We start from the raw sequence: 7,801 nt of genomic DNA on the forward strand, positions 1-7,801 counted from the left end.
CATAGCAAACAGCTACCAGGCACTCTGCCTGTCCGAGGGGCTACCATGCTGAGAAGGCTGCCCTACCCTCCATGAGTCTGCAAAGTAACAGCTTCCGGAGGCACATATTTTTATTTCTGGCTGTGGAAACAAGACATGTTTAAAATATTACCAATTCCAAACTCGAGTTGGAATGAATGAGATCCTAGAGACCTTTCGTTATTTTAGTTTGTCCTCAGCGTGGTCTTAGGGGACCCGTGGAGTGGGCACTTCCTGTCCATGGCGGAGCAGAGCCGTGGGTGTGTGGTGACTTGCAGGGTCCGTGTGCTGGTGGCCTTGCTGAGCTGAAGCCCTGCTCTCTGGACTTGAAGTGTGGCCCTCACATCCTGCATGGGAGTGGGGAAAGGACCCCCCCCCCCACCCCCGAGGGACCCGGGCAGGCTTGTCTCCTTCGCCCTAAGCTTAGCCTGAAAGAGGGGCTGGGAGCACGTCTCTCTTGGTTTCCGTTTCTCTTTGGTTACCAGTTCAGCCCTAACCCATCACATCAAAGCTCTCCTGACAGCGCAGGAGAAAGTGACCCAGAAAACCACCCAAAGGCCTGCCTACATGTTTCCCTGTCACCCTGTTTAAAGCTGGGTTTTTATCTAAAGAAAAGGCATGTTAAGTGGGGGGGGCGGGGGGGGGGGAGAGATACTCTACCTTGAGATGCCCATTACTTCATAAACTTTCGGGAAGATAGTTTTATTTTGTTCCCAAGGAAACCCAAGCTGAGTCTTACACGCTGGTGGCCCTCCGGCCTTCCATTTCCTGTAGCCGTGAGAGGGGCTGCATCGTGCAGGAGGGCCCACCCACTGTTGACCAGCTGTGCCAGGTGGAGCCAGTCACTTCACCTCTCCACACCTCAGCGACTCCAGCTGTGTGGTCTTGGGGTTGCAGGGCAGGAGTGGAAGTGGGGTGATCGTGGCAGGAGCCCCGTGAGAGGGGCAGTGGCCAGGACTGAGGTGAGGTGGTGAGATGTGGTCAGATTAAGGGTAGATGGCAGAGCTAATGCGCTGGCTGTGCAGGGGGAGGGAGAGCAAGGAATCCAGGGCAGCTCCCAGGTGTGGGTGGCAGAGGCTGAGGTGGGAAGGCTGGATGGTCTCACGGGAGTCTTCTGAAGACTGGGTCCCCTCCTGGGCCCAAGAGCAGTGCCTTTTCCAAAGGTATTTGAAGGGATGAGGAGAAAAGAGAAGTTAGAGTGTGTGTGTCACCCTTTACTCACCAAAGGGATTTCACTTCTGCCTCTGTAACCCTGTGTCCACGTAGCCAGCAGAGACACTGTTTTAGAATAAAAATCAGATGCTTAAAACTCTCCAACAGCTTCCCATGGCCCCTGCCTCGCCCTGGCCCGGCCCTCAGCCTGAGCCTCTCCTAGTCACTCACTGCGGTGGGACTTTGCACTGCCCTTCCCTCTGCCCGGCCGGACTCTGTTTGCTGACTTCACGAGGCTGGCTTCTCCTCACTCGGTCATCAGCCCCAATGTCAGCTCCGTGGTGAGGCCCTGGGCCACCAGCTACGGCAGCTCCAGGTGCCTGTGATCGCGGTGCCTGGCTTTCCACGTTTGCATGGTCTTTCTCCCCACAGAAGTGCACAGCCCTCCACCCCCACTCCCAGACTGAGGCCTCCTTGAGAGTAAGAGCTTGACTCTGGTCTCTGCCTCATTCCCAGCGCGGAGCACGGAGCACAGAGCCCCGCCCATAGAATGAGCTCAATGGATGGTGGGTGGGTGGGTGTTTCGTTAGTTAATTAATGAGAGCTTCCAAAGAAAGGGGGGCCTGCAGCTGGCTCTCTCCTCACAGCACTGGCAGTGCTTGACGCGCTCCAGCATCAGCCTGGGCTTTCGCCCCGAGCTTCCTGGAAATGAAGAATCCCGGCTCCATCCCAAACCTACCGAATCGGGGTCAGCGCTCTACCAACCCCTCAGGTACCGGGCGTGCTCATTGCCTTAAGGAGCGCTTCCTAGCACACTGATTCGCAGACTTGCCGGCACATTGGCATCCCCTGGGGGTGACAGGAGCCTGATGCCTGGGCCCCAGTCCCAGGTGATTCTCTCTGTCCTGGCGTGGGCTGACTGTGCCGCTGGTTATAATGTGCAGCCAAGGTGGAGAAATCACTCGTGTCTGGTGTTCCTTCCTGTTGGGAAACAGAGAGCAAAACTCAAGGACAGACAGGGTAAGGCTGGCATCACAAGGGGTGGAAGGAAGAGGGAAATGGGCGATTGCCTCCCTGCCGCCGGCTCAGTCTTCGCAGGCACTCATTGGCCCTATTGGTTATGTGTGCGCACCTTTCCCTTAGTTCCTAAGTTGCTCTGGGCTCGCTTTCCTCCTCTTCAAGGAGGTCTCTGAACCGAGGGCTGTGGCTCCTGGCATCACCCAGGGAGGGGGCTGAACCCCATCAGACAGGGACCTCGTGAAGGCTTCTCATTTTCTCCATCCTCCCCCCCACCCCCCACCCCCAAATAAGCCAGTGCCCCAGAGTTCTCAGCACGGAGTTCTCTGATGGGTCAGGGACAGGGTGAGCCCCAGACCGAGTGTGAATACACGTGCATGGGTGCGCTCACACACAGTGGGCACCCTGCCAAGCCCCTCGGGAATCCAGACCTCTGCCCACAGGTCCTGCAGTCAAAGTTTCAAGGAGGCTGGGTTTACAGAAAGCCAGGAGAAGTCGGGAAGATCCAGCCAGCTGCTGTCATTTCCAGGAGAGTCAGTGTCCACGCCAGAACCTCCCGGAAAAAAAGGCAGGGCTGTGCTTGGGTCTCAAAGAACAATTCCAATTCTCGGATGAAGAAAAGGGACTTGGGACCGAGGACAGGGCTCCCTGCCCCTTCCCACCCCCCCACCCCCACCCCTCGCTCCTCAAGCCCACCTCACAGCCCCCACCCCAAGGCTGTCCTCCACCTTTACCTCAACCCCAGCAAGCTATGACTCCAATCAAGATGCAGCCCTAGCCGGTTTGGCTCAGTGGATAGAGTGTCGGCCTGCAGACCAAAGGGTCCCGGGTTCGATTCCGGTCAAGGGCGCGTACCTTGGTTGCAGGCTCCTCTCAGGCCTGGACCCTGGTCAGCGTGCGTGCAGGAGGCAACCAATCCATGTGTGTCTCTCACATAGGTATTTCTCTCTGTCTTTTCCTCTCTCTTCCACTCTCTCTAAAAATCAATGGAAAATTATCCTCGGGTGAGGATTAAAAAATAATAATTTAATTAAATAAAAAAGAAATGGTGTCAGAAAAAGAAAATCTGTCAAAAAAAAATGAGAGTAAACTGTTTCCAACGGCTACACCTGGGTGTAAACAGAGTAGCAGTCCCTGGTAAGAGTGGTTTGCTGGGAGCGGCACAGGCAGGGGCCCTGGGGCCAGCGTGGAGAGGCCTGGGGGCCCACACTGCTGGCTCAGTGTGGCCCTGTGTTGTATCGTAAATCAGCGAGAGAGACAAGATGCCTTAATGAGCCAATTAATGAGGAGTCGTTTATTGCACGCGGCCCAGAGGGAGGTGTTTCTTCCAAATCTCTGAGCGAAGTCACACAGGGAGTTTTCCGTATTTATACCTTTTGAGCTTCTTTGTCTGCAGGTTTTACAAAGGGCTCTGTGAGTTATTGTTACAGTTTGTAATCTTGGATACATAAAGAACGAACATTTGGCATAAGAATATGGGAATTATTATCAGTATTAGTCCATTACGTTAGATGGCTAACTTGCCAGGTCAGACAGTTAAGGTTTTGTCTTTTTCTATTATTCAAACTAAAACAGTTATTTTCTAGAATAAGAGACTGTCTAAAAATGACAGAGTTTACAGAACAAGGGACTACCTAACCACAGCAGAGCATTTCAAACAGCAGCTTGATACAAGATGGAGGTCACTGCGCCTCGCTGGCTGACGGCGGCCGGCAGGCTGCAGTGCTCACCTCCCTCGCAGGCTCTGTCCTTCAAAGCGGCCTCTTAATGGCGGAGGAAATCATTAATTGACGGCTTTCTCTCTGGTTCACAAAGTCACTCCCTGTGCCCAGCAGCCTTACATCAATGCACCCAGCTCCGGTGACGCCCGGAGCCTGCCTGTGCTCTAAGCAGATCTCACAGTGCATTAAAATTTTTAATTACCAACGGAATTAAAATAGACCGAGAGGAAACGGTGAGCAGAACTCAGCCCGGGGTCTCTCCTTTGCTGATTGCACAAAATGTCTCCAGCGACCAGCCCCGACCCCTCCCTCTCGAGCTGGGCCTCTTTCAGGAGAGAGGGGAGACCTTTGGAGGGATAGCCAGGGACTCCCTCACCAGAAAAACGCTCAGAGAATCTTAGATACATTTCAGGCCTCCTGGTTCCTGCCCACAATTGTGGAGCTTCCTGGTGCCCTGAATTTTATCCCAAGATCTGGAGAAGGTCCAAGAAACCCAAGTGAAAAATCACTGTATTGTTTCATATTGAAAAATATAAACTCACCAGCCCGCCGCGAGCCCTGTCTGACTCGGGTGCCAACACCCACTCCCTACGCCGTGGCTCTCACCAGGGGAAATTTTGCCCCCAGGGGACACTGGTACCGTCTGCAGATGCTGACGGTCACCATTTGGGGGAAGAGGCTGCTGGCATCTAGTGGAGAGAGGCCAGAGAGATTGCTGGACACTCGACAGTGCACAGGACAGCCCACAACAGAGAACGGTGTGGCCAAAGGCCAGTGCCAAGATGGAGAGACCCTGGCGCCAGCGGCCCTGAATGAGCTCCTTGGGGGCAGGGCTATGTCCTGGGGAATGCCAAGCTCCTGGCGCCTGTGACACAGGCTCTGGCACACAGTAGGACCTCACTCGGGCCTGTTGATGAGGTGGGATGCCTACGGGGTGGTCCTAAAGGGAAAGATCCCATCTCAGCCCAAATGGCACACAGCTGAGTCCGAGGGCGACCATGCCCATTGGCTCTCCACACAGACAACTCGGCCACGCTGACAGCCATGAAGTGAGTTTGCTGAGAGGGGCTTCCTGAGTGCGGGGAGCCACTGGGGTTCTTTGTGCAGTTGGGCTCCTTAGGTTGCAGGCACAGGATACCCGCAGGGCTGCTTGCGAGGGGAACATTCACTGTGAAGAGAGATGTGGATGGAAACCCAGGCCTTGGGGAAAGCTGAGTGGCTGCAGGACGGCTGGGCTGGGAGCCATCCCTCTGGCACCTTCCATTAAGAAGATGGAGATCAAGCTACATCTCTTCTCTGGGTGCCGCCCACCCCACCCCCAGCTCCATCAAGCGGTCCTGCTTACCCTTGACCTGGGCTCCTACCAGGGCCAACTTACCTGTTAGCCAAAGGCCCTCCAAACTGTTTTAATCTAATTTCTTTTAAAATCAGAAGAACAAGCCCGGGCAGCGTGGCTCAGTGGTTGAGCATCGACCTATGAACCAGGAGGTCACGGTTCAATTCCCGGTCAGGGCACATGCCCGGGTTGCAGGCTCGATCCCCAGTGTGGGGAGTGCAGGGAGTAGCCAATCAGTGATTCACAGACATCACTGATGTTTCCAGCTCTCTCTCTCCATCTCCCTTCCTCTCTGAAATCAATAAAAATATATTTTTAAGTAAAATAAAATCAGAAGAACAACATAATATAATAATAATGATAAATATCAAATAATAACTCTAGACTGTATTATGTTCATCTTTATTCCAATGCAGTCACACTAGGTTTAATACTATATTTTTATAAAAAGAAGGGGCTACTCCCACAGGCACTGCCCATCTCCCCCTCCCTGCCCCTCTACTTCGCGACCTCAGGTGCAATGCCCACCGCCACCACTGCCCTTGGGTCTTAATGAAAATCCCACAGAGAATCCACTGGAGACATTTGAATACAAACATGCAACTAGGAAATTCGTTGACTTTGATGAATTTTCCTTGGGAAAAGGTTTTCCGGAATGGACTCCATTAAGTCAATTTAATCCCTTGATCAATTTTCTATAAAGCTCACTTAAGCTATTTCCAATTTTTTCGCTTTTTCATTTTGAGTTGACTGAAACTATTTTCATTGGGACCAAGTCTTTTTTTCACGTAAATTTTATATCAGAAATATGGTTCATAGCTCAAATTTTTGTCGATATCAGATTTCACTGATGATAGCTTCTGTCAGGGCAGCTTTTCTCTTGTAACCTTTACCGCTACCAAGTCCATTTTCTGGGGTCACATTTCATTCTAAATGTTGTCAAGAACATTTGATTCTTTCATGAATTCTAGTAGGTAGCCTAATTGAGCCATCTACTTTTGTTATGCATTGGATAAAAGACTTGAGAATTTATAACTATTTCTTAGCCTTCACCACAAGAAAACTGGGACCACACTTATGAGATGGAGAGAAAGGGTGATGCAAAGTAGAGAAGAGAGAAGTTCAGCAGCATTCCCAGGCGCTGAGGTCAGGATGTCCTGGGAAGGATGAAAATGTTCTTCCCCGTTCCAGTTGATCTTTTCCTGCTTTTATCTTATGTCATATGTCACTTCACCCCCTTGGGACAACTGTGGGTTGGAGGAAGCGTGTGGTATAAAATATGACGGCCTAGCCCTGGCCGGTGTGGCTCAGTTGGTTGGAGCTTTGTTCTATGCACCAAAAGGGTTTGATTCCCAGTCAGGGGCATATATCCGGGTTGTGGGTTTGATCCCCGGTTGGGCGTGTGTGAGAAGCAGCCAATAGATGTTTCTCTCTCTCTTCCTCTCTCTAAAATCAACATAAAAAAATATAGATACACACACACACACACACACACACACAGACACACACACGATAGCCTAGACCTGCCACTGAGCCGACAGCTGGGGCAAGCCATTGTCCTTTGAAGGGAGGTAAGGCGTGAAACCAGGGTCTTGGGCGATGGACAGGACAGTTTCCATCTGGACAGTTCTCTCTCCATGTCATGGAGCACTTCCACGTGCATTATTTCACATGATTTTTCAACAGCGCCTGAGGCAGGCAGTATCACCTTTGATTTATGGGTGATAAGGGATATTAGGTAAGTAAGGTGGGTCCTCTTGTTTCCCACCCAGGATCCCCATCATGCCTCGGGCCTGTGAAAAGGCGAGAGTGGCGTCCGCATCTCAGTCACAGGTGGCAGAGGCCTTGGGCCGGCTCCTCACACTCCGGGGGCCTGAACAGTACAAACGGACCCCTACCACGTGTCTCAACACTTCATGGTTATTACTCAGGCTCACATGCCCTTACACGAAAATGCTTTCTCCTTTTACCTTGACAAATAATTCCTTAATAATAACAAAACTGAAAAATAGTGTTTTTCATATGACTGAAAACTGGTATTTATTTATTTAAAAATATTTTTATTGATTTCAGAGAGAAAGGAGAGGGAGAGGGAGAGGGAGACATAGAAACATCAATGATGAGAGAGAATCATTGCTCAGCTGCCTCCTGCACGCCTCACACTGGGGATTGAGCCTGCAACCCGGGCATGTGCCCCTGACCAGAATCGAACCTGGGACCCTTCAGTCCACAGGCCGAAGCTCTATCCACTGAGCAAAACTGGCTAGGGCTGAAAACTGGTTTTTATATGGCTGAAAATTACTAAAACATCAAAGATGACAGCATTTGCCCAGCTGAGTGGCTGAGCATCAACCTATGAACCACGAGATCGAGGTTCGACTCCCGCTCAGGGCACATGCTGAGATTGCAGGCTCTATGCCCAGGAGGGGACATACAGGAGGCAGCCGATCATTATTCTCTCTCATCATTGATGTTTCTATCCCCCTCTCCCTCTCCTTTCCTCTCTGAAAAGAAAAGAAACAAATGACAGCATTTAATCGTTACTAGGTATGTCCGA

The sequence above is a fragment of the Myotis lucifugus genome, unplaced genomic scaffold (genome assembly GCF_000147115.1).
Source record: "Myotis lucifugus unplaced genomic scaffold, Myoluc2.0 scaffold_589, whole genome shotgun sequence".
Classification (NCBI taxonomy): domain Eukaryota; kingdom Metazoa; phylum Chordata; class Mammalia; order Chiroptera; family Vespertilionidae; genus Myotis; species Myotis lucifugus.